Source organism: Monodelphis domestica, chromosome 1 (assembly GCF_027887165.1).
Source record: "Monodelphis domestica isolate mMonDom1 chromosome 1, mMonDom1.pri, whole genome shotgun sequence".
NCBI lineage: Eukaryota > Metazoa > Chordata > Mammalia > Didelphimorphia > Didelphidae > Monodelphis > Monodelphis domestica.
In genome coordinates this window covers 276278637-276305699 of record NC_077227.1, presented here as the reverse complement: position 1 = coordinate 276305699, position 27063 = coordinate 276278637, and the positions used below count along the sequence as shown (strand labels likewise).

The 27063-nt window shown below is 35.0% G+C and overlaps 1 protein-coding gene across 27 annotated transcripts in view; it reads right to left on the bottom strand.

Moving 5' to 3' along the window:
* Window positions 1–27063, bottom strand: part of FUT8 (fucosyltransferase 8) — a 461812-nt gene that overhangs the window by 403487 nt on the left and 31262 nt on the right. For 18 of the 27 annotated variants that reach the window (XM_056810905.1, XM_056810915.1, XM_056810922.1 and 15 more), the window contains one exon: window positions 4601–4667. The exons of 7 other annotated variants lie outside the window; for them this stretch is intronic. The gene's annotated coding sequence lies outside the window, so the exon portion shown is untranslated. Of the gene's footprint in view, window positions 1–4600; window positions 4668–27063 lie in introns of those variants that run through there. 2 more of the 27 variants (XM_056810914.1, XM_056810906.1) reach the window with 1 other exon arrangement.

Here is a 27063-nt window from a genome sequence, read left to right as displayed (position 1 = left end):
AATATATGTCTCTCTATATATGGGCACACAAAGATATATCTGTCATAATGAGGTTAAATAATAGGTGAACGATAACTGAAAATCATACATAAATTTATTTTGGCTTGTTGGTTAGCTTCAATATACATATTTTCTTTTCTTATGCTCTGGTTCAGGGATTTGAATACCTGTACGTGTCAATGGAAATCAACATTTTTCGTTTTGCACTGATTGGGGGAGGGGGGACCCCCAATATCAATGATTTCAGGAGTTCAAGGAATTCCCAGTATAGAACCTCACCTAGAATTTATAGTCTTAAAGACCTGTCAACACCACAGAAGTGTCTTGACCATGGATCATATGCATAGCAAATATGTTTTTAAGTCATGACTTAAATCCAAGTTTTCCTAACAAGGCCCATGCTTCCCCCACCCCCCAATTATTCTATTCAGGCTTTTATTAGTCATAACAAAATATACCTTTAAGAAAACAATTTTTATTTTATTTATTTTTATTTATATGTAGAATATGCAAAATTTGGGATTTTCCTGGCAAAGATACCCAAGTAGTTTGTCATTTCCTTCCCCAGTTCATTTTACAGATGAGGAAATGGAGGCAAACAGAATTAAGTGACTTGCTCAGGGCACAAAGCAACCGAGTATTGAGACCTGCTTTAAACTCAAACGGCTATCTTCCTGATTCTAGATCCTAGGCTCTGTTCACTGCGTCACCTACCTGCTGGGAAAATAGATACTAATCTATCAGTAAGTACAGTTGTGAAATTAGGAATTAGAATTTTAGGGAACTCTCAATTATGGCAACGCCCTCTACCTTGTCAGGGTTGTACTTTCTTAGTAACTTAATTTCTTAAAGAGTTGCCCAATGCATTGAGATTCAGGGTCACATAGCCAGTTTTTGCCAAAAACAGAGGTCTTTTTTAATCCAAAGGAAGCATTCTATCCACAAAGCAAACTGGAACTCTGGGCTGCCTCTCTTATATGAAGGTATGTTATCAAAATAAATTTTTTTAATGATTTTAAAATTTTAATTTTAAAAGCCGATGTTTGATTCTGAAATTTAAAAATTTTACTGTTGAGTATAACATAAGTACCTCTATTAAAACATAAATTATCTATCTTGAAAACAGTCACATCTTAATTTATTATCAATAATTAGCACTTCAGACCTTTTACCTCAGTAAAATTGGTTTTAACCAGAAGAAAACATAATGGCACGGGCATAGATTTACCAAGGTGAAAGGAACCAGCAAAATATGAAATCCTGTCAATGTTGCTAAAGGGCTAACTAGTAAGAGCCACACCGGAATATCAAATATTATTGCCTTTAAACAAATTCAATGCAGTGAAAATCTACTATTTACAAATGCGATTGAGTTTGCTATTTGCCTTAAGAACAGATTACCTATAATAAATACTCATTTAAATGGCAAGTTTTAGATACAGTTTAAATAGAACTTATTTGGGAAGAAGAAAGAAGAGTATTAATTTCAGTGGTCTTGGGAATTTCTAAAATAGAAGATCCCTCCCCTGGTGGAGATGGACAACTCCTGTCACTTATAGTCTTGGGTGATAGGGCTCTAAGAAGGCAATTAATTTGCCTAGTCAACCAGCATATGTTTAGGAACACAAAAGGAACCTAGGGCTTGTTGATTCCAAAACTGACTTTCATGTCCTGCAGACAAACTACCTCTCAGAATTTAATCCACATTCAAAAGTTTATAAACACATGGGCTAAGTAAACCAAGGTATAAACCATTTACTAAAACTGTTATATATCACTTTATTTAAATATGTATCTGTTCACACTTGTAGGGAAATGATATTCTGCCAAAATCTCACACGCCACTCTCATTAACTATAAAATGAAAAGACTATAATACAGAGATGTTAGAATGTTTTTATGTTGAAAAATGAAATTCTAAAACTTATTCATTGTATAATAATAAGTAATGAAATGAATTAAGAGTGAGAAATCAAGGATCACACAAGTCACAAGATTGGGTGGCTGAAATAATGGCAGTGTCTTCAAGTCAAGGCAATAAGCATTATTTATTTTTTAAACCCTCACCTTCTGCCTTAAGATCAATATTAAATATTGGTTCCAAGACAAAAGAGTAATAAGAGTTAGGAAATAGGAGTTATGTGACTTGCCTAGAAAGTGTCTGGGATCAGATTTGACCTCAGGACTCTCTGCCTCCAGTCCTGGTTCTATCTTTCTACTTAGCTACCTCAGTGCCCCAACAAGCATTTATTAAGTGTCAAGTCAACAAGTATTTATTAAGAACCTATTATGGGCTAGGAACTATACAGAGCACACAACATAAACAGGGAATTCAGAAGGTGGGTTCAAAAGCAAAAAATAATGAGATCTGTCTTGGACATGGTTAAGTTTCAGATGCCTGATCAGGGAATCAAAATGAAAACAGAAACTAGAAATGGAGTGCCATGAATAAGAAAGGGATGGTATAGAATTAATTCTTTTTTGTTGAAGTATTAGTTGAACTAGCTAATCACAAAGATCCTTTCTACCAAAGGGATTCTATGATAAGCACATATTGGCCACTACTAAAATTTATATTCATGACGACAGTAATGTCATCTAACATGAGAAACATTTGATCTCTGTTGGTCTCTAATTATAACAACACAATTTTGTTTCCTCAAAGCTTAATTGTTTCCTAATTAATTTTCCACAATATTCCAAGGAGGTATTGCTTGGCCAACTTTACTGATAGGAAATTTGAGTAACAAATACTAGGTGAATAACAGACCCATATTCCTGTAAGAATCAATTTGACTGCCTCTTAAATTGGCTAGAATTAACAAAATGCATTTTCTTAAGGAAAGATGTTCTTCAAATATATAGCCATCCCTTCTTATTTCATGATATGGAAATATATACAAAATTCAATCATTCAAGTAGAATGTATTAAGTACATGCTATTATGCCAGGTACTCTACTAGAGACTAGAGATAAAAAGGGAAAAATCTAAACTCTACTTTGTTCTCAAGATGTTTGTATTCTATAGGAGGAAAACAGCAAGTATACATTAATCAACAAGTATTTAAATTTCTACTATGGGCCAAGCTTGTTATGTATGAGCTTACATTCTAATTAAGGAGACAAACATATATAAAATATATGCAACATAAAAGTTAAGAAGCACACCTCTATGGAGAAATACAAAGTAATTTAGGAAGAAAGGCATTTGAAAGAATCAGGAAAGGCAATTTCATGCAGAAAATAGCCTCCTAGTTGCATCCTAAAGAAGAGTGACTCTATGTGGTAGAATAATGAGGGATCCATTCCAGACATTAAGAACAGTCAGTGCAAAAGAACAAAGACTAGATATCGAAATGCCACAAATGAGAAGCCAAAAGAAGCCCAGTTTGTCTAGATTGCAGGGGTTAGAAAGCTGAGAGGAGAGTAAAACACAATGAAGATGGAAAGAAAGGCTGAGGACTGGTTGTACAGGGTTTTAAAAGCCAAACACAGGGGTTTATATCTTATACTAAAAACCACAGGATGCCACTGAAATTTATTGAGTACAGGAGTAACACATCAGATGTGCACTTAAAGAAAATTATTGGCAGTAGTATCTAGGACGAATGGAGGTGAGAGATTTGAGGGAAGAGAAGATCACTTAGGAAGTTGTTGAGAGGAGTAAAGAGGCCCTGAAGAAAGGTACTAGCTATGAGTTGAGAGAAGGGGTCATTTGGTAGAGATATTATGAAAGTCAAATGGCAAAATATGCCATTTCTTTAAGATATTTGGCTATTTTGGAATTTTGCCCCATTCTTTTGGCTATGAGGGTGAGGAAAAGTAAAGACTCAAGATCTAGATCTAGAAAGGTGATGGTATCTTCCAAAGAAATGTCTGGAAGAGATGGAGGTGTAAGGAAAAGAGAGTAAATAAATATAAAATATACAGCATCTGTATAGATAGAGAAAAATCTGCAATTAAGGACCAAACTAAAATAGGTAAACAACTGAGAAGAGTCCAGTTAAATTTCCATTGCTGGATCTAAGGATATACAGAGTTTTATAGTTCTTTAGGTATAATTCCAATTGCTCTCCAAAATGGTCAGATCAGTTCACAGTTCCACCAACAGTGTATTAGTATTTCCACTTTTCCATGTCCCCTCGAACATTGACCATTTTAGTCAATCTATTGAGGTGTGAGATACATTAGAATTGTTTTGATTTGCATTTCCCTAATCAATAATGATTTAGAACATTTTTTCATGTAACTATATATGGCTTTGCTGAACTATTTTTGTTAGGTCTCCAATACTGGCTATTGAGTTAACACTACATGTACCACAATACTTGAATCCATAAATTGTGAACTTTTTATTTTTTAATAATTAATTGTTAATTTTAATTAAGATTTCCTATTCTGTTAAATCCATGAAACAGGTAAATATCTGAAGGTACTTTACAATTCTGATCATTTTAATCACAGAACAAATTTTTTCAGCATGAAGCCAGTATCTAGTCCTCATTATAGAGTATCTAGTCCTCATTAAGACCTAGGGAGAGGGAATAATCTGTACAAGGTTAAGAAGTCAAAAACAAATCTTAGAATCAAAATCTCCTACCTGTAGGTCAATTCATAGTGAAGACTTGGAATTCTTATGCTGCTTTCATTCCAGATCTGCCCATGTTCTGCAAAAAAATGACCACTTTATAGTGTAAATTTGCCCAGAAGTTATATTTACATATGTATTAAAATGTCCTAAACCCCACAGCCATCATTAATCAAAGGGCACAAAAAAAAAACACCCCAAAGCATTTGAATAACTTTTTTAATTTCACAACTGGTCTAAAGCTTCAGCAACTCACACTGATATTTATTTAAAATAAAGGGATAGAAAATTGAAGAAAAGTAAAGCAATTATCTTTTATATCACATACAAACATAGATGTCTGGGAAGGAAAATTTTTTGACACTTTCATCTTCAAATTACTACAACTTCATTTTGATATTTTTCTATCAGAGGCTTGCTTCAATTGAACATGAAATCAATTCCTGACCCCTCCATAAAAATACTAAAACAAAAATTAACTTTTCATTCATGATGAACATCAGATGCCAAGAAACTGGTACAATCAATTCTATTCAATGTAGACTTGTGAGACAAAGACAAAAATGAAAACAGACCTTTCCTTCAAGAAGTTTTTATTCTAAAGTGTCAGCTGTAGGTGCACAGATAAGTAAATACAAAGATAATTTGAGAAGAAAGTGCAAACAACTTGAGAAATCAAGAAAGGTTTCCTTTCTTGTACCAGTGAGATAATACTTAGTTGAGGCTAGAAGGCAGTAGATGGAATAGAAAAGGAGATTTTAGTCAGGAAAACAGACTTGACAGTCAAGAGCCAAAATGTTAGGTTTGGGACAATTAGTAGTTCAAGTTGGCTAGAATATAATAATGAAAGAAAAGAGAGTAATATGAAATAAAATCTACAAAGGCAGATTAGCAACAGATTGCAAAAGGTTTTCACAGAAGCAACAGGTGCTATAGAACTTCTTTGTTCAGTACTTATATAAAGACGTTTCCTCACACTTGTGCATAAGTCTTCAGGGCAATGGGTCTATATTCAGAAGAGTGTTCTTCTAACAGGGTATTTTAAAAGGCAGAGTTGTGGTAGACCGAGTAGTAAGAAGATGGAAGAAGCAAGTAGTAAAAATTGAAAAACAGGGAAAATATTGAAAACATAGGAGTTGGAACAGCCTAGACTGAGTCTGCAGAGGAAGTGCGGAGTTCAAATCCTGTATTACTAGCTGTGTGACCCTGGGCAAGTCACTGGGTCTCTTTTTTTATCTCACTTTCCTAATCTATAAAATGGGGTCAATAATAATACCTACTTCACAAGGTTATTGTGAGGATCAAATGAGATAACAATTATAACATATTCTGCATAGTTTAATTGCTACATAAGCGCTAGCTGCCATTACTATTTTTACTACCACCACCACAATCACACTCCATAAATAATGGCTGGGCCTTACGGATTCTGGAGCCTAGACAAAGAGCCTTCAATGTTCCTCAAGATTTGTTGCAAGATTCAAATGAAATAATGTATACAAAAAACTTTGGAAATTTTAAACCATATATAAATGCCAGCTATTTTTATTAGCTATCAGAATAGGACCATATTGCAATTTCAGAAAAATAACTCGGAATCATATATATTACATAATTATATAAATGTAAACAATTATTCTTACACATAATTTCTAAATTCCATTCAAAACCAAGCAAAATGACCATCAAAATTATGCCTTTGCTAAATAAGCTAAATACCATTTTTCATAATAGTAGAAATAAAAAGATCAGGCATTTATTAAATATTGACTGTGTGCCAGGCACTGTCTCAAGGGCTGTGAATACAAATACAAGCAAAAAGGAAGACAATCTTTTCCCTGCCCTACAGAAGTTTATATTCAATGAGGAAAGCCAACACATAAAAAGAGAAATGATAAAGTAGTCCCTCTCTCCCAAAGTCCAGGAGGTCCAGAGAGTCAGGTATGGAACCAAGGTTTTGCAATAAGCATTGCTGGGTCCCAGTGCTTATTCTAATAGAATCATTAATGTAGCTATAATTAAGACTGTAGCTATGAGGGATACAGAAGAGAAAAGAGAGTCAAAGGAGGAACAAATAAGCTTTGAAGTAAGCCTAGTCAATCAATAAACATTTATTAAGCCCCTACTTATGCCAGGGATAGGTTTACAAATAACTTCTCACACGTCTATGAAGTAGGTTCTACAGGTATTCTTAATCTCATTTTACAAATATTGAAAATGAGGCTCATAAAGATTAACTGCCTTCTCACTCAGCTTGTATAGGATGAAGGTAGGATTCAAAACCTGATGTTTCTAGACTCCAAATCCAATGCTCTTTTTTTTTTAAACCCTTACCTTCTGTCTTAAATCAGAAGAGCAATAAGGGCTAGGTAGTTGGGATTAAGTGATTAGCCCAGAGTCACAAAGTTAGGAATTGCCCATGGCCACATTTGAACCCAGATCCTCCAGACTCCTGACCTACAGCTCAATCCACTATGCTACCTAGCTGCCTCCCAATGCTCTTTCTACTATACCACTCTTCTAATATACTACTTTCCTTTGGGGGGGAGGAGGGGGAAATATTTGTTCTATTTGTTTAAAAGTATTCAGATTTGTTATTAAACTAAAATTAGAGCAACATTATACAGTAAGCAGTTACCCTATTCCTCCAAAAAGAACTTTTCTTTAAAAATGTATATAGCTTTTTGTACAGTGCCACATATGCGTATATGTGTGTATGCATACACATGAGATATATACAAATGTATATTACAAAGCATAACATCTATAAGTAAAAAGTTGCCTTATTAATAAATTGTCCACTGAGTAGTTATGGTTCTCTTTTCCTTAAAGTAATTGTGACCCTACCATATGCTGTCTGCAAGAAACACACATGAGGAAGGTAGACACGCATAGGGTGAAAGTAAGAGGATGCAGCCAAATCTATTGGGAATCAACTGATAAAAAGGCAGAAGTCGCAATAATGATATCTGACAAAGCCAAAGTAAAAATAAATCTAGTTAAAAGAGATAGGGAAGGTAATTACATACTTATAAAAGGCAGTATCTGCAATGAGGAAATATCTGTACTCAATATGTATGCACCAAATGGCATAGCATCCAAATTTCTAAATGAGAAACTAGAGGAGCTCAAGGATGAAATAAATAGAAAAACTATACTAGTGAGAGACATGAACCTTCCTCTATATGAACTAGATATATCAAACCAAAAAGTAAATAAGAAAGAGGTAAGAGAAGTGAATGATATCTTAGAAAAATTAAGCGTTAGTAGACATGTAGAGAAAAATAAATAGGGACAAAAAGGAATATACCTTCTTTTCAGCAGCACAAGGTATATTCACAAAAATTGACCATGTATTAGGGCATAAAAACATTGCAAACAAGTGCAAAAAAGCAGAAATAATAAATGCAACCTTCTCAAACCACAATGCAATGAAAATAACAATTAGTAAGTGTACATGGAGAGGTACATGGAGAGATAAATCAAAAATTAATTGGAAATTAAGCAATATGATTCTCCAAAACCGGTTAAAGAACAAATCCTAGAAACAATAACTTCATTGAAGAAAATGACAATGGTGAGACATCCTTTCAAAACCTATGGGATGCAGCCAAAACAGTACTCAGGGGGAAATTTATATCCTTGAGTTCATATATTAACAAATTAAGAAGGGCAGAGGTCAATGAATTGGGCATGCAAATTAAAAAACTAGAAGGCGAACAAATTAAAAATCCTCAGATGAAGACTAAATTAGAGATCCTAAAAATCAAAGGAGAAATTAATAAAATTGAAAGTCAAAAAACTATTGTTAATAAATAAGACGAGAAGCTGGTACTTTGAAAAAACAAACAAAATACACAAAGTACTAGTCAGTCTAATTTAAAAAAAGGAAAAAAAAAACAAATTGGCAGTATCCAAGATGAAATGGGAGACCTCACCTCTAATGAAGAGGAAATTAAGGCAATCATTAAAAACTACTATGCCCAATTATATGGCAGCAAATGTGGCAATCTAGGTGATATGGATGAATACTTACAAAAATATAAATTGCATAGACTAACAGAGAAAGAAAGAAATTACCTAAATAACTCCATATCAGAAAAAGAAATTGAACAAACCATCAAAGAACTCCCTAAGGAAAAATCCCCAGGTCCGGATGGATTCACAAATTAATTCTATCAAACATTCAAAGAACAACTAATCCCAATATTATACAAACTATTTGGCAGAATAAGCAAAGAAAGAGTTCTACCAAATTCTTTTTACGACACAAACATGGTACTGATCCCAAAGCCAGGCAGGTCAAAAACAGAGAAAGAAAACTATAGACCAATCTCCCTAATGAATATAGATGCAAAAATCTTAAATAGGATACTAGCAAAAAGACTCCAGCAAGTCATCATAAGGGTTATCCACTATGACCAGGCAGGATTCATACCAAGAATGCAAGGATGATTCAATATTAGGAAAATCATCCACATAATTGACCATATTAACAAACAAACCAACAAAAATAACATAATCTCAATAGAAGCAGAAAAAGCCTTTGATAAAATACAACACCCATTCCTATTGAAACCAATAGAAAGTATAGGAATAGAAGGACTTTTCCTAAAAATAATAAACAGTATATATATCTTAAACCATCAGCAAACATCATCTGCAATGGGGATAAACTAGAAGCCTTCCTAATAAGATCAGGAGTAAAACAAGGATGACCATTATCACCTCTATTATTTAACATGGTACTAGAAACACTAGCAGTAGCAATTAGAGAAGAAAAAGAAATTGAAAGTATTAAAATTGGCAATAAGGAGACCAAGCTATCACTCTTTGCAGATGATATGATGGTCTACTTAAAGAATCCTAGAGAATCAACCAAAAATCTAGTCGAAATAATCAACAACTTTAGCATAGTTGCAGGACACAAAATAAACGCGCATAAGTCATCAGCATTTCTATATATCCAACCCATTTCAGCAGCAAAAATTAGAAAGAGAAATTCCATTTATAATCACCCTAGACAATATAAAATACTTAGGAATCTATCTCCGGAGACAAACATAGGAACTATATGAACACAACTACAAAACACTCTCCATGCAATTAAAAGTAGATCTAAACAATTGGAAAAACATTGATTGCTCATGGGTTGGACGAGCTAACATAATAAAAATGACAATCCTACCCAAATTAATTTATTTATTTAGTGCCAAACCCATTGAACTACCAAAAAACTTCTTTACTGACAGAACAAAACATAACAAAGTTCATTTGGAAGAACAAAAGATCAAGGATATCCAGGGAAATAATGAAAAAAATGCAAAGGAAGGAGGACTTGCAGTCCCAGATCTCAAACTATACTATAAAGCAGTGGCCATCAAAACAATTTGGTACTGGCTAAGAGATAGAAAGGAGGATCAGTGGAATAGACTTGGGGTAAATGACCTCAGCAGGACAGTCTATGATAAACCCAAAGATCCCAGTTTTGGGGACCAAGACCCATTTTTTGATAAAAATTGCTGGGAAAATTGGAAGACAGTATGGGAGAGGTTAGGTTTGGATCAACATCTCACACCCTACACCAAGATAAACTCAGAATGGGTGAATGACCTGAATATAAAGAAGGAAACTATAAGCAAATTTAGATGAACACAGAAAGTATATTTGTCAGATCTTTGGGAAAGGAAATACTTTAAAACCAAGCAAGAGCTAGAAAAAAATCACAAAATGTAAAATCAATAATTTTGATTACATCATATTAAAAGGTTTTTGTACAAACAAAATTAATGCATCCAAAATTAGAAGGGAAGTAACAAATTGGGAAACAATCTTCATAACAAAAACCTCTGACAAAGATCTAATTACTCAAATTTATAAAGAGCTAAACCAGTTGTACAAAAAAATCAAGCCATTCTCCAATTGAAAAATGGGCAAGGGACATGAATAGGCAATTTTCAGTTAAAGAAATCAAAACTATTAATAAGCACATGAAAAAGTGTTCTAAATCTCTTATAATCAAGAGATGGAAATCAAAACAACTCTGAGGTATCACCTCACATCTAGCAGATTGGCTAACATGACAGCAAAGAAAAGTAATGAGTGCTGGAGGAGATGTGGCAAAGTTGGGACATCAGCGCATTGATGGTGGAGTTGTGAATTGATCCAACCATTCTGGAGGGCAATTTAGAACCATGTCCAAAGGGCACTAAAAGACTGTCTGCACTTTGATCCAGCCATAGCACTGCTGGATTTGTACCCCAGAGACAATAAGGAAAAAGACTTGTACAAGAATATTCATAGCTGCACTCTTTGTGGTGGCCAAAAACTGGAAAATGGGGGGATGTCCTTCAATTGGGGAATGGCTGAACTAATTGTGGTATATGTTGGTGATGGAATACTATTGTGCTAAAAGGAATAATAAAGTGGAGGAATTCCATGGAGACTGGAACAACCTCCAGGAAGTGATGCAGAGCGAGAGGAGCAGAACCAGAAGAACATTGTACACAGAGACTGATGCACTATGGTATAATCGAACATAATGGACTTCTCTATTAGTGTCAATGCAATAACCCTGAACAATCTGCAGGGATCTAGGAGAAAAAACACTATCCACAAGCAGAGGACAAACTGTGGGAGTAAAAACAAGGAGGAACGGCAACTGCTTGACTACAGGGGTTGAGGGGATATGATTGAGGAGAGACTCTAAATGAACACCCTAATGCAAATACCAAAAACATGGAAATGGGTTTGGATCAAGGACACATGTGATACCCAGTGGAATTGCACGTTTGATTTGGGAAGGGTGTTGGGAGGAAGGGAGAGGAAAAGAAAATGATCTTTTTTTTCCAATGAATAATGTTTTTAAATGACCTAATAAAATAATAATTTAATAATAAATAATAAAAAGGAAAAAAAGAAAAATGTCTTTTCCTTAGTAATTGTGAAAGTATTACTGTTTAGTATGTTATTTTTAGCATATTAACTTGCAGACTGCTAATGACAAATAAAAGTATGTACTTGATCAATGTACTGGATTAAATTTCATTTTCCTCTAAGAAAAAAGTAATTGTGCATTTTGCTTTGTAGGCTAGCTGTACTCAATAACAAATTTTAAAACATTTTAATTTCCCAAGAATGTTTAAAATGTCAAAGTTTATATTTCATATTAGGAAGCCAACTCTCCATTTTTACATACAATAAAATCTATGGTATAGGGCAAAAAGCATTACTTTAATGAACCATTCATTTCTTTTGAAGAAAAAACATAAAATTAACTTGTGAATTTGCTAATTACTTTTATTTGTTACCTAGACCCTACTATAGTTACTCAAATATTTAATAGGGTTAAAGTCTCTGACAAATACAGACTAATGAACCCTGAGCAAACTACTTAACTATAAATTGCAGAATTGTTGATCTGCATTGTTAGCAAGAGTTTCTTCATTGGGAGTTCCCTACACTGATGAAATCACAGGTCTAGAACAACAACAACAACAAATGTGCTTAGTACCCAGCAACAGATGTGGTACTTATGTGTAGAGAAAAGTATATCTAGATGTAGCTGGACCCTCAGATCTGCCAGAGACCATGCTGGAGAAGAAGAGTTAAGCCATACAGCTTTGGAACTAACTACCCTAGAGCCAAGTTGTCTTTATAAGACTAGTAATAATATCTAACATTTATATAATTCTTTTTATGGGCCAGGCACTGTGCTAAGTGCTTTATAATTATTATTTCATTTCATTCTCACAACAACCCTAAGAGGTTGATGCTATTATTATCTCCATTTAAAAGCTGAGGAAACAGAGGCAAACAGAAGTTAAGTGATTTGCCCACAGTTACATAAGCTAATATCTCAGGCCACATTTGAACTCATATCTTCTTGACTCCAAGCCCAGTACTCTATCCACTTACTGCCCAAACTGACTGACTGATGAAATACCTAATCATGCTTAACCCTATCTATCCTCTTGCTATGGAACCCCCTTTTCCTTTCCATCTCTTACACTGAGAACAGTCATTTACTCAACATTAGTTCTTCTAGAAAGGGCATTTCCATCAATTACCTTAAGGCTGTAATTCATCTTTGTGACTTCCCAAACTAAAACATCCTTTTCTAACCACCAATCTTCTACATATACTAAGAGGCAGGGTTGCCAATTGGATAGGATTTAGTAATTAGAAAAGTAATTAGAAAAACTTGAATTCAACTCCCACCTCAGACACCTTTATGGAGCTATATTTCCTCATTAGTTAAGAGGGACTTCTAAAGTCCATTCCAGCTCTATAATCCATGGTCCTACGGTGATGTCTCTTTCTTTTTGAAAGTTCATTGAAGGAAGAGACTCCCTTGTATTTGTATAATCCTTTCTTAATGAAGAATCTGACACAAAATAATCATTTAAAAATTCTTTTTCATTCATCTAAAGTAATAATGCCAGTATATAATGTAGTCATTGCAATGTGTGATGACTAAAATATTAGGGACCCTTGCCTATATATGTAATTTTACAAAGATTCATTTTTTTATCTCTAGTCCTGTTAGAAAATGCCTAGTAGCACCGAAAGGGTTTACAGGACCCAAATATCTACCTCACTTTTCTTACAGGGTAGCTAAAAGCATATTATTCTTAAAATTACCCTTATTCTGAGACATCTCCAACTCTAGAAATAAGGGTGAGGTAGATGAGAGCCCAGGCTTTATAGTCCAAAAAATGACTAATTCTCTTCTAGAAAGAAAAAGGTATCTACCTCTTTAGTTAGTCACTCTTTATTAGGATTAGAATTAGAAGAATTAGAGATGGAGTTGAATGGAAGAAGGTAAAAGTAGTTAGCGATATTTGAATTCCTTTTTTGTTTACCTAACTATATATTTACAAATATTTTTTATTCTTAGCTGCTTCATATTTTCATTTTATCTAACGTGTTCCTAGAATACCTTTGTTAGACATTTATTATTATGTCCTCATGGGAAAAAAGACATTTCATAATTAACTTAAGCAAAATATAATTAAATACCTAAATCTGCTAGGGAAGGAGCACCAAAAAAAATCACATAATGATTGATTGAAAGTGAGAAGGTTCCTAGATGTGATCCTCGTCGAATTCTATTTCCTATAGAAGAGGAAACCAAGACCTAAGGTTATTAAGAAACCTCTCAAAAAATCACAAGGCTAGTGATGTCAGTGGTGAGATTTAAACCCAAGTCCTCTGACTTCAGAGCCAATATTTTTCCTACTGTCTTTGCCCTCTGCCTCCTTTCTTAATGATTTTTTCTGCAGAACTTCAACTTCCTCCTTCATTTTTACCTACACTGTATATTAGCTAGGATTTAAAATAGGAACCTGAAATAGGTTTAAGAATTTTGTCTTTTGTTATTTCTACCTTAAAATTGGATTGCCTTTACCTAAATCTTTTCACTTTATTTTGTTTAAAACTGAACTCCAAGTTATTTCTAGGGCTGAAAATGTACTTAATTGACTTTAAAAACTGTTTTGGCTTTTGGATACTAATTGACATTTTTTAAAAGACTATTCAGTTTTTGTCCCCAGAAGTTTAGTCTCAATTCAATTATTAAAATTTATTATATTATTTACTATGCCAACTAGAAAATGGAAGGTTGGGACCACTAGGCAGGTCAGTGGATAGAGTCAGACCTAGAGACAGGAGGTCTTGGGTTCAAATTCTAGTCTCAGCCACTTCCTAGCTTTGTAACCATGGACAAGTCACTTAACCCCAATTACTGAGATCTTACTACTTTTCTGCCTTGGAACCCACTTAGCATGAATCTAAAACAGGAAGTAAGGGTTTAAGAAAAAAAGGAAAATGCAAGTTTGACTGGTCCTTGATATAATAAAAGACCCCGATGAATTGGGATTCCAATCAATTTCATTAGAATGTATTGTAGGAAGAAGTCGCCTGACCATAAACCCTAGCTCTCAACTTAAAACTGTACATTAAATTCTAATAGATGGATCCCATAAACCAATAGCATTACTGCCCCTTTCTACTTCTTTCTTTTTACCACCTATCTTCTACTTTTCTCTCTCCCTCTTATTTCCATGGAATCATTAAAATAAGTGGACAGTCCAGTGAACAGTGTCAACATGGTTACTTAATATTCGAGCTAAGAACAAAAACAACAAAATTGTCTTACTTTCAGAATCACATCTTGACATCTAAAGCTTGGCTTGTATAACTATGGTTTCTACCAGAAAGGAAGAAAGGGAAAGAGGAGAAAAATGGAAAAGAAGAAAATTTGGAATATTAATGCTAAAATAAGAAGAAAGGGTCTCTACTCTGTCATATTCACCTAGATTATATTTTAGGACATGTAAAATAATACAAAACTCACTCTCAACTTTGTCTGTGCCTTTTGCCTATTAGGCTCTCCTTCCTCACTTCGGCCTAGTAGCTTCCCTGGCTTACCTCAAAATTCAGTTCAAATTCCAACTTCCAGAAGAGGCTCTTCCTGGTCGCCCACCCACCCACCCTTCTATGGCCTCCAGCAGTAACAGTGTCTTCCCTCTCAGATTCCCTTCCATTAACACTGCTTTTATCTTGTATGTACATAATAATTTTATGTAGTCTCCAATAGAACACAAGTCCCTAGAGGACAAGGACTTTGTTTTTTGGGGTGCCCAGAGTTCAAAAGTGCCTGGCACATAACAAGAGTTTACTAAGTGCTTGCTGACTGACAATTACAATTTTACTCGCCAGATTTTAAGAGACTTAAGTGAGACAACAGATATTAGGCATTTTGAAACACCTACAACACTACAGAGATGTATGGTATCACAACGATAACTATTTCTATGTCTTCCTTAACCCAGTTGGCCTGTAATAACCTACTCCCACAGATCTCACCTAGTGCTTGTGTGTAGTGGAAAGAATACTAAATTTAGAGTTCAAAAACCTGATTTCAAATTCTGACTCTGCAACTCACTGCCTATATAATCTTTGGCAAGCCATTTTACATCTATGGGCCTCAGTTTCCTGATTTGTGAAATGTGGAAACTAGACTAGATGTTGTCGGCTTAGGTTCCTTTGTGTCCAATTCTAAATCTATGTGTTCCAGTCCAGGAATATCCACATTTAAAACAAATCTAGGAAGTAAACATGGAGACAAAAATTTAGACAAGTAAAGGCAATCAGATGCAGACACAGATTAGATAATTTTACTAGCAATGCCTAACTTAACTGCACTGAATGGAAGGGACCAGGCCATGAACAATCTATATCATGTGGAACACAAATAGAAGGTCTTTTTTTCCATCAGCATAAAAATATTAAAAAGAAAATCAAATATTGAAATAATCAGAAATCACCACTTACAACAGTACTTTTCAATGGATTTTTTAAGAAAAAGAATGAAGCAATGAAGTACTGCCCTTTTTCCCAAAGCAGTTAGGTTAGGTAGCATAGAACCTTATTGGTATTAAAATTTCTTATTCCCTAATCACATTTTCCTCTTCTCTTTTCTTCCAGTTTCCTTACATTTTCTTCCCTACTAGTTTTCAAGGTTAAGGATGTATAAATATCCTTAGAACATAACACCTTGAATTCTTTAGGAAAATTCTTTAAGCATTGAAAATTAATTCACAGAACAAAAACACCGAATTTCTGCTAAGTAGTTGCTGAATTATTTAAAACAAGATAGTCATAGGTTTGCTTATATCTATTTTGTCTCCATCCTTTCAAATGAATGTAGGGACTGGGGTGCATAGACAAAGAACATACTATGGCACGGCAAAATAACTATTCAATCTTTGTTACTTTAAACCAGATTTCAGTTTTGCTTCACTGATCATTTTCCCCTTAAGATCTTTACTTTTGATAACTATTTCACTGGTGCAAATGGCAAGCAATTCACCTCTTCTCATCCTGAGTAATTGTTTTCTAGGTCTTTCTGCAAAATTTCCTTATAGGATCTACCCAGTACACTACCAGAGCATTTTTACAGGTTTGTCTAACATTTCTGTGGCTATAAGTACAACACTCTGGCAATTCATCTCTTATCCTTCACTTTGGCTAGATTTATGACAACCCACCTCCTTTTCTGGTCTTTCACATTCTTTTTCTTCCTATCTATTCAAGTGTGTTATTGCTGATAAGAAGTAAAGCTTATTTGTTATTGCTGATACTAAGTTGCATCTTACTTATATCTTATTTAGAGATTTCTAAAATGTTTCCACCACCCTTTGAGACACTTATGAAATATCCCGGATATCAGTGTGCAAGAGATTACAACCACATAAAATCAGCCAGAGAAGGCTCATAGTAAAAAAGTTGAGTTTTTGGTTACAAAGAACTAGAAATAAAATAGGTAGCCACAGACTGGGGAATGACTGGAAAGCTCCAGCAAATGAATGTCATATTTTGAGCAATAAAGCCTCTAGTAGATATGTCAAAGAAAAAAACAAAACAAAAATCCCCTCTCAAAAGTTGAGTTTATCCCTCATAGCTGGCTCTCTCCTAATCTGCTAGGACTCATATTCCTTAAATTCCCCTGGGTCAACTTTCAGTCATGATTGACCAGCTTATTTTGTAAAGGCCACCAGGGACAGAGCCATTCTTTCATCATACAGTGGCAAGCTGCCCCTCAATTCCATCAGAATTAACACCTCTTAAAAGAGTAATAGTATAAACATATCGGTATTTCCCTTAAAACATTAACACCTTATATTTTTCTGTTACTTCTCCCTTTCTTTGATTTCATCAATAGGATTGGGAATTGAAGTGGAAATCCACGTTAGTCAAAGGGACCAAACCACCACCAACACTATTAAAGATAGATAATTGTAGATAATTTGTACTTTAGTTATTGCACAAATTATTCCTGGGAACTGAAAGAAAAGAGTTTATTTCCGACCATGGGGACACCAAAGGAGGGCTTTTCAAAAAAATGCAATTATGGAAAGAAAGGTACACTAGTATGTTGTGGATAGAATTGTAAACTGATCCAAGCATGCTAGAAAACAATTAGACATTAAGCTCTTTTGTTTAAAGAGACTAAAATATCTATACTATGACCAAAAAAATCTCACTACTAGGTATATATTTCAGTGGTTAAAATATCCATACTATGATCAAGAAATCTCACCACTACACATATATTTCAAAATGATTCCAAGGTGGTCTGAAACAGAAAGGTTCCCACATACAGCAAATATTCATAGCAATGCTTTTCATATTATCAAAGAACTGAAAACAAAGTAGATATCAACCAACTGAAGAGCTGTTAAACATGAATGCAATGGAATACTACTATGTTTAATAGCAATACATATAAAAAATTCAGAGAAGCATGAGAAGGTTTCTATTAAGAAATAGTCAGATAAGCAGAATCAGACAAATAATATTCAAAATGACTGAAACAATATACATGGAAGAACAACAAAAAAAATGAATACAAGATATGGGCAAGTTTTATGCGGTAACTGAAATGAGAAAACCTATCCCCCCCCCATCTTTTGGGAACTAAAGATGTGGAACATATTGCCTCTACTGTCAGACTCAATTGATGTGCTCATTAGTTGTGAGGAATTGTTTTTGTTTCTTTTTTATTCTTTCGTATAAGGAATAAGGGGGAAAGGAAAGAATATACTTATAAATGAATGTTATGTAAAAAATAATAGCCACCACTTGTCTTATTAAATTAAAAATTTGAATGTGTACATATGCATGTTAGTTTCTTTAAAGTGCCATTTGAGTTTGGCTTTGTTGAAAGGAGCAGGAATTAAACAAGGATCAGCTAGGGGAAGAAAGACAATGGAGGCAGAAGAGTGTGTAAACAAAGCTAAGAAAGAAAGTACAGACTTGCTGGAGAAATGTTAAGTCACTTAGGTTGATTCTGAGAAGTTAGGATATATAAAGATATAGAATGAGAAAAAACTTTAAAGAGCTAGGCTGAGACCAAACTATCAAGACCCTGCAATTTCATGCCAAGGGATATACCCTAATGTCTATCAAATAAAGGTTTTTAAATATGGGGTAACAAGAACAAAGCTATATTTTTATTAAAGAATTTTGACATTCTTTAAGAAACTTCACTGGAAAAGGTACACTGAATAAAGTAGTTTCCTATTATAGTATCAAAAATTAGAGGGGTCAACTGGGTGGCTCAGTGGATTGAGAGCTAGGCCTAGAGACAGAAGGTCCTAGGTTCAAATCCAGCCTTAAGATACTTCTTAGCTATGTGACCCTGGGCAAGTCACTTAACCCCCATTGCCTAGCCCCTGCCACTTTTCTGCCTTGAAACCAATACACGATATTGTTTCTAAGATAGAAGGTTATGAGTTAGTTTTTTTTTTTAATTAGAGTGAAAACTTAAAAAGAATTAGAAAAACACTGAAAATTTAGTAAGTGCAATTTATTGTTAAAATATCCAAGGGAAATCTTCAATAAACTAGCCACATTTATGAAATGTATATGTTTCTTTTTGTCTTATAGAGACTACACAGTGTGAAAACACAGCAGGTTTGGTGTGAGGGAACCTGATTCTAGTTCTACTATTTATTATTCGCTGCATAACCATGAACAATTCACTTCACTTCTATGGGTCTCCAGCAAAAAAGGTTTGAGAGTGTAAAGAAGTATTCTGGGATGGACCTGACTCAGGCCAGTTCCCTGACTGTTTATGAGACATATATAGATCATTGATAGTTAACAGAGATTTATCTAGGTATAGCAAGAAAGATAAACATTCAGCAAGGATAGATATTGAGAAACCTAAAATTAATTCAGCTAAGCAAAACTCATTGCCTAAATTCCCCATGATGATCTATGAGCCAAGCATCAGTGCACACTTGGAACTCCTTGGGGCAGCAGTGGGTGAAGTCTGAGTCCTTAGTTCTCCAAACCAACCAAATGTCAAGGAAAGATTCAATGTGATAGTAAATTGATGGCACGGCCTAACTCCATTCAGCAAAGCTGTGGAGGAAGCAAACTCAGAAACACTGAGACCATTACACAGCAAAAACATAGCCTATGCCTCAACTGAGGCTTCAAACCCCTCCCCGCTGTACCTTACTGCAATAGTGTGCTCTTACTTCTACTGAAGTAAGTGTTCTCTGGCTTAAATGATTACATATTGACATGTTGATTTATCAGCCTATAGAAAACTCTGTCTAGATTTGATAGGTAAACCAGATCCATTGTGCTGCAATGTAAATCATTATCTTGTCACTGTGTATGTGAAAAGCTTACCTAATCCCTCAGACTCTCTATAAAACAGAACCCATAATCAATAAACCTTGCCTTGAAAGTCACCAGCTTTCTCCATCTTCCCAATCCCCACTTTGGTCTCTCTTATTTTCCCCCGAGGACCCCAGGAATAATTTGACAAGGAGGTTTTGTCTCTATTTGCCTCACTTTCTTCAATTATAAAACAGAGACAATAACAGAACCTACCTTGCAGGGCTGTTGGAAGGATCAAGTGAGAAAATATTGGTAAAGTGACTAATATAATAGCATGCAAAATATAAATGCTAGCTATTATTATTACTTATACACTTAAGGAAAAATTAGCTTAACTTAAGAGTGGTTAGGATATTTACCCTATCACAAGGAGTATACCTAGACATTCTTTCAAAGTCCCTCCAAGATCTATGCATCTATATGTAACAGATTAGAATAGGGACAGACTAGAAATAGAGAGATAAGAAATAGTCCATGTGAGAATTAACAAATCCCTAACCTAGACTGGTAATGTTGGGGGTGGAAAAGGAAAGACACAAGAATCTGGCTGCTAGAAAAGTTCTAAGTAACTAATGAGAGTCAGGATAAAGGGATAAAAGGTCAATAGCAAAGGTTACTACTCTAGGAGATATGAAGGATGCCACTTATAGACACAGGTCAAGAGGAAGGTTTTAGGGAAAGATAACAAGTGTAGTTTTTGCATTTTAAGTTTGACATGCCACCTAAACATCCAAGTGGAAATGTCCATATACCCCAAAAGAAATTTGGATCTAGAGGAAGACAAAGGTCAGTAAGATGTGTGTGTGTGTGTATGTGTGTGTGTATTTCAAATTAACTGCATAGAGTTACAGCAAGGTAATAGATGAGATCTCAAAGGAAAAAAAGATGGAGTGGAGAGAGAGAACCGAATTGAACCTTCAGAAATGTCTGCATTTAATGAGCAAAAAAGAAAAAGAATGCTTGGAGAGAGGAGACAGAGCATAGTATCACAGAATCTACAATAATAGAGAATATCAAAGGAGGGATGGTCAACATGGAAGCAGAAACAAAGAAAAATACAGACTAACCTGTGAGAAAGAAGTTTTAGTACACTAAAGGCAAAAGTATGACTGCAAGGGGTTTAAGGAAAGAACGGCTAGTGGAGAAAAACTAAAAAAGTGAATAAAAAATATATTAATCTGGAAAAAAGATATATGAGATATATGAGGGATAAACAGAATTTAAGGAGGATGTCTAAGGACAGAGGGGGTGGGGCTGCCTATCAATAGGTAAAGGGGGAAAAAAATGTAATGGAGAGACATGGAAAAATACAAGAGAGGGATCTGATGAAGTACAGAACTGGAACATGCCAAAGAGGACCAGTCAGAAGACACAAATGGAAGTACTAGGCATGGAAATAAGAAAGGAATATATCTTTGTCTAATCTGGAGCAAGGAGAGAAAAGAGGTGGAGAGAAAAAAGATAGCACTCAAATAATACAACCTCAGTCCTCTCTGTAAAAGAGGGTATTTTATTGGGGGAGAGGGGGAGAAAAAAAGAAAAGAAACTGGGAGGAAGCTTAAAGACTAAGGATACAGTTTCAAACATGTACTCACTTCATTTCTCTCCTTCACACAATATGAGGATCTGACCTTGGAAGTGACAATGATCTCTAGGACATATCAGATGGACAATGGTGTAAGAATTAAATTTTAATGGTTTGACTAAAACATATGAAGATTCTAAATAATAATGGTGATTGCCAATTTGAAGTATTATTGATCAAAGTCAAGATGATGACTGAAGCTGAAGGTGACTCCTGAGGCCAACTTTCTTCCTTGAGCCAACCTTCTTCCTTAAGGTGACTTCCTTCTTGAAGTCCAACTCCTTCTTGAAACTGACTTCCTTCTTGGAGTCGACTTCCCTAGCCCCAGAAATTCAGGGCCTTTTATAGTGGCTCCTTGTCACTTCCCCCTTTCACAAGTGTGAACTCAGAATAGGCAAAAGGAACAAAGAATTCCCTTTTCACAATAGGTTCCATTAGTCCACCTAACACCAAGAGATCAAGGAAAAGACCTCCAGCACATAGAATGGACATGCAGTGAAAGTTCTATGGGATGACCTAAACAAGAGTAGGATGAAAAGGTGTGGATGTGCTTCTATGTGTACCATGAGGAGTCTTCACACCTCAATGAGATCTCAGATCCTTTGGAGCACACAAGATACATGACACTCCAAAAGCAGCAGAGGACCTTTGAGCATAGAATAAATAAATATAACAGTCCTACTTCTTCTCCCTTATAATAATAATGGAGGACAAGAAAATGAGAGGTGTCCTAGACTTTACCAGAAGTTAGGAGAGGTGTGTTAGTTCTTACTCTTAAACAGAACTGTTGTGTAATATCAGACCTTATTATTAAGGTTCATTTCATCTCACACAAGAAGAAGCTCAGGATTAAAATGATATGAAAGGGAAGGTACACCAAAGAAAAAGAGCAATAAAGGAAAGATAAGATAACAAAAAGTCACCAGAATAGTCATCAGGCCACAGCAAAGTACAGGAAGGGAGGGAAAGATGAAGAGAAAAATGGAGGAAAAGGAGAGGTAAGGGAAAGGAGAAGAGAAGAAAAGAGAAGGGAGGAAAAATGAATGGGAAAGAAAAGGGATAGAGGGGTAGAGAGGAAGGGAGAAATGAGGAAACAGAAGAAAAAGGAGGGAAGGAGAAAAGGGAGGCAGAGAGAAAATAAAAGGTTCAAAAGAGGTCAAAGCTATATCACTACAGTAGAAAATTTAATATACACTTTTAAAAAAATGAACTGTCCATAAAAAGTTCATAGTTTCTTATTATAACCCTCTTTTTTGTTCTTATCTGAATACTAAAATGTTGAGAGTAAAGTTGATCATGAAAAACAAAACCATTTTTAACAAATTAATACCATTATCATTTTGCAGATTTTTAAAAAGTGTGGTTAAATGACTTGCCTATAAACATAAAAGTTAGTGGCAGAACTGAAATTTGAACCCAGATCCTCTAACTCCAAACCCAGTGCTATGTCCACTATACAACACATCCTACACCTAAAGAATTTTTTGTCTATGATTCACTTTTCATGTAATTCTCAAATATAAAGAGATCCTTATGTCATCTTTTTTTAATGGGATTTAAAGTTCTCAATAGGAAACAGGGTGGGCACTCATTTTTTATTTTTTAATAAGTTATTACATTTAATCCTAGGCATAAGAGGACTTCATTTGTTTGGACCAGCAATATTCCATTAGTCATTTAGCCAATTAATGGAATAAAATGGCTAGCTTGATGCCTTTTCCAAAAACAGCTCCTACACTTGAGATTTTAAATTGGTTTCACAAACTAATAAAAAATTCAAAGATGCTTTAAATTCAGTCAGCACAGAATGTACTTGAATAAATCTGACTTTCTTATTAAGTTGAAGATTTTTATAACTCTGTTAATGGACAAAGTTAAGAAGAAACTTAAGGAAATAGTTTTTCCAAGCCCATTTCTCCTTAACTTCATTGAGACTTCCACCAAAATGACCTGATTGTCAATATATTTCTTTTTTCAACAACTTACCTATATTTTTTTACAGAATCTGAGAATTGGAAAAAAAAAACCTTAGAGATTAACTAGTCCAACTCCTGCCCAAAGTATATGCCCCTCACCAAAATCCTCACCCAGACTTGTATCTGATTCTGGTAACAGGGATGAATATCTTCACAAAATCACCTATTCCATTATTGGACAACCCATAATTAAATGCCTCTTTATATTATACTATGTGACCCATTAAAAACAAAAACTTAGGTCAAATTCCTCTATAGCAATTGTACAAATTATATAAAACATCGTTATTCTAACATAAAAAGGTATAAAAAACAAACAAAATATTTACTACATAAAACCAGAAAAGTAAATTCAGCAGGTTAACCATCTAGTTAATTATAATTCACCTGGCAACTATATTCCAACTAATATGACCTACCTGGCACATAATTAACTCAATGTTTTATCAATTCCTCTAATTCTAGAAATACATAGAACAAAATATTAGATAAAGAAGGAATCTAAAGTATCAATTAGTACAAATTCTCATTTTATAGATAAGGAAGTGAGGTCAAAAGAGGTTAAATTACTAGTATAATTTGACACAGCCAGTAAAATGGAATTTCAGGATGCTAATGAAGAAGAGAGGAGTAAGGGAAGCAAAAGGAAGCATGTATATGTGTGTCATATAAATATACTGTGCTAAATTCTTTACAATTACCTTCATATTTAATCCTCACAATAATCCTGGAAGGAAGGTGATGTTGTTATCTCCATTTTGCAGCTGAAGAAACTTAGAAAAGCAGAGGTTAAGTGACTAACCCAGGTTCATATAGTTAAGTAGTATATGAACCTGAATTTGAACTCAAGTCTTCTTGACCCAGCGTTCTGTCCATTGTCTTATCTAGCTATGTCTAAAAGAAACAAATATAGGACCCAAAAATTATAAAAACAAAATAGTTTCCTATAAAGGTCTCCTGAATAAGTAAAAGAAAAAGAATTTCTTTAAAAGTTCATCATTAAGTTTACTACATAGCATGAGCTAAGTGCTTTGGAATACAAATACAAAAGGGAGAGTTCCCTGCCCTCAAGGAGAAACTATACATATAAGGGAGCTGTAGACAGTAAGCCAGTTTTGGTCTAGAGTCTCACAGGGATGGTTACTGATTAGGCTTTAAGAAGTAATCATACTGATTTGATTACTCTGCCCAAGTAATAGGTGGATGACAGGAAGGAGAGCATGAAGAGAGGCAGACAACTGGATGGATACAAAGCATGGTCTGACCTGGGGCCAGATACATAGTGGCAAAGCAGGAGTTCCAAATTATGAAAAGAAATAGAGGAGGGAATGATTTCTAGATATCCAGACCCAAAGATAATGAGCCAGGTAAAGAAGACAGCTACAGCTGGACAGGTAACAAAATATCTCAGGAGTTGCTAGATGGAAAGCAAAGCAAGATCTCGGGTCTCATCTTCAAAAAATATCTTGCTATCTGTCCCTAATCTTATCAGAAGAATTTCTTTTCTTGTTACATCAAGAAAACACAAAAAAGGAAAAAAAAACACCCAAAAAAATTAACACCTGAACTAATGCTTCTTTCTTCCATTAATTTTTTTTTAATCTATTGATTACATCACTCATTTCTCCTGGCATTTATGGCATGTAGGATCACAGGCTTAGAGCTGAAAGGGACCCTCTGCAACCTTTTCATCCATCTCCTTCATTTTACAGATGAGTAAACTGAGGCCCAAAGAGATTGCATGCCTTGCCCAAGGTCACACAGGTAATAAATTAAAAAGTGAAAATTCAAACTTGGGTCTAACTCCAAAAGCAACACATTGTGTTTTAGAAACCCCAGGCTTCTCTATGGCATTTATGTCTATATCTGTTACTTTCTATCTGCAAGACCTAATTAATTTATGGTAGAGTTTGGGATTTCTTTCCAACATCAGAAAGGAAAAATAAGTATTGAGCATTTGTGGCACATCAGCATTAAAAGGACAGGGACTAGGCCTGTGATGTCACTGATAAAAGTAAAGTCCTGAATCAGAAGGCATTTCAATACCTTCTCTGCAACTTTTAGTCCTAGTGAATAGCCAAGAGCACAGAGAGCTTAAGGAAATTGTCCAGTCACAGAATCAACATGGTTCCCACGTGGTACTTGAACCCAGGTCTTCCTGGTTCCAAGGCTGGCTCTCTACCTACAATGCCAGGCTGGCTCCTTAAATAAATGGGAGTTCTTCCCTCAACTTATGGCAGACCACCTGGAAGCCCTGGTGGTACGTCCCAGGCCCTATTCAACTTCCTTTTTTATTCTAAGGTTTGTAGAATAATCCATTCAAAGCCAGAAGAGAACTTAAAGGTTGGGTCCAACTCACTCATTTTTTAGCTTAAGGAAACTGAAACAAAAACAGATGACTTACCTGGAGTCACACAACTAATAAATAAGTGTCTAAGGCTGGATTTGCACTCAAGTGTTCTTGACTCCAAATCTAGTTTCTAATACAGATGGTGCTTAGTCACAGAAAATGTATTAGCTAGAGCTTAAGGTTTGGAACCTTTGCTATCAGGACTCTGGTCCTGGGTCATCCAGCTCTTATGGATGATCTTTTCACTTCTCTTACCTAGACCAATGCCTCCATGCAACTTTCCCAGGATCTCCTTTCCATGCTGCCTACACTCCTCTATATATACTTTCTTCCTCCTATTAGAATATCTGCTCCTTCAGGGCAGAGACAGTCATGCTTGCTTATATTTGCAGCCCCACCACTTAGCATATAGTAAATGCTAAATAAATGTTTGGTTTATCTCCCTATACTTAAGCTTGACATCATTTGTAGAACAAAATGTTCTATATAGTGTTGAAAATTGACATTAACAATGTTAACATAGTAACAGAACAGCAGACCTACAGTAAAAATCATCTAGGTTCATATCCCACCACTGATCCTTAACTACTACAAAATTACAGAATTCTGCATTGGAAGGGACCTCAACTGCCATGCAGTCCAACATATTGAAAAGAAATTCTCCCTATGAAATTCCAACAAGTGGTAACCTAACCCATTCCAACTCTGGGCTGCTATAATTATTAAGTAGTTTGTCCTGATATCTAGCCCCTTTATAACTTCCATTCAATGTTCTTGGTTCTGCCCTCTGAAGCCAAACAGAACGGGTCAAACCCTCTCTTCCACATGACAATTCTTGAAGTATTTGAATACACTTGTCACATTTCCCCAAAAACTTCTCCTCTCCAAGTTAAAATTTCCCTACTTTCTCCAACTGATCTTTTTATGATGTGCTCTTCTGCATTTTAACATGCCTATTTCTAGAACCTCACTGTCTTATCAATGTCCAAAACTTAACAATTCACCTGTGGTATGACCAAAACAGAATACAGAGGAACTTCCTTATTCCCAGAAGCTACAGTCTCTCAGTATAGCCCATGTGTTTTTCTGACATGTGTTTTTCACAATGATGACCCATGTTGAGCTCTTAATCCAACTAAATCCCTAGAGCCTTTACAAATGGTGGCCTACTCATGCCTCCTCCACATCGTACTTGTAAAAAAGTTCATTTTCTAAACACAAGTGTAAGATTTTATGTTCAAATTTATTGAATTTCATTTTATTAGATTTATTTGAATATTCTATCCTGACAAGATCTTTCTAAATCATGATTCCATAATCCCTTGAGCCAATTTGATGAACATACCATATACACTTTTATCCA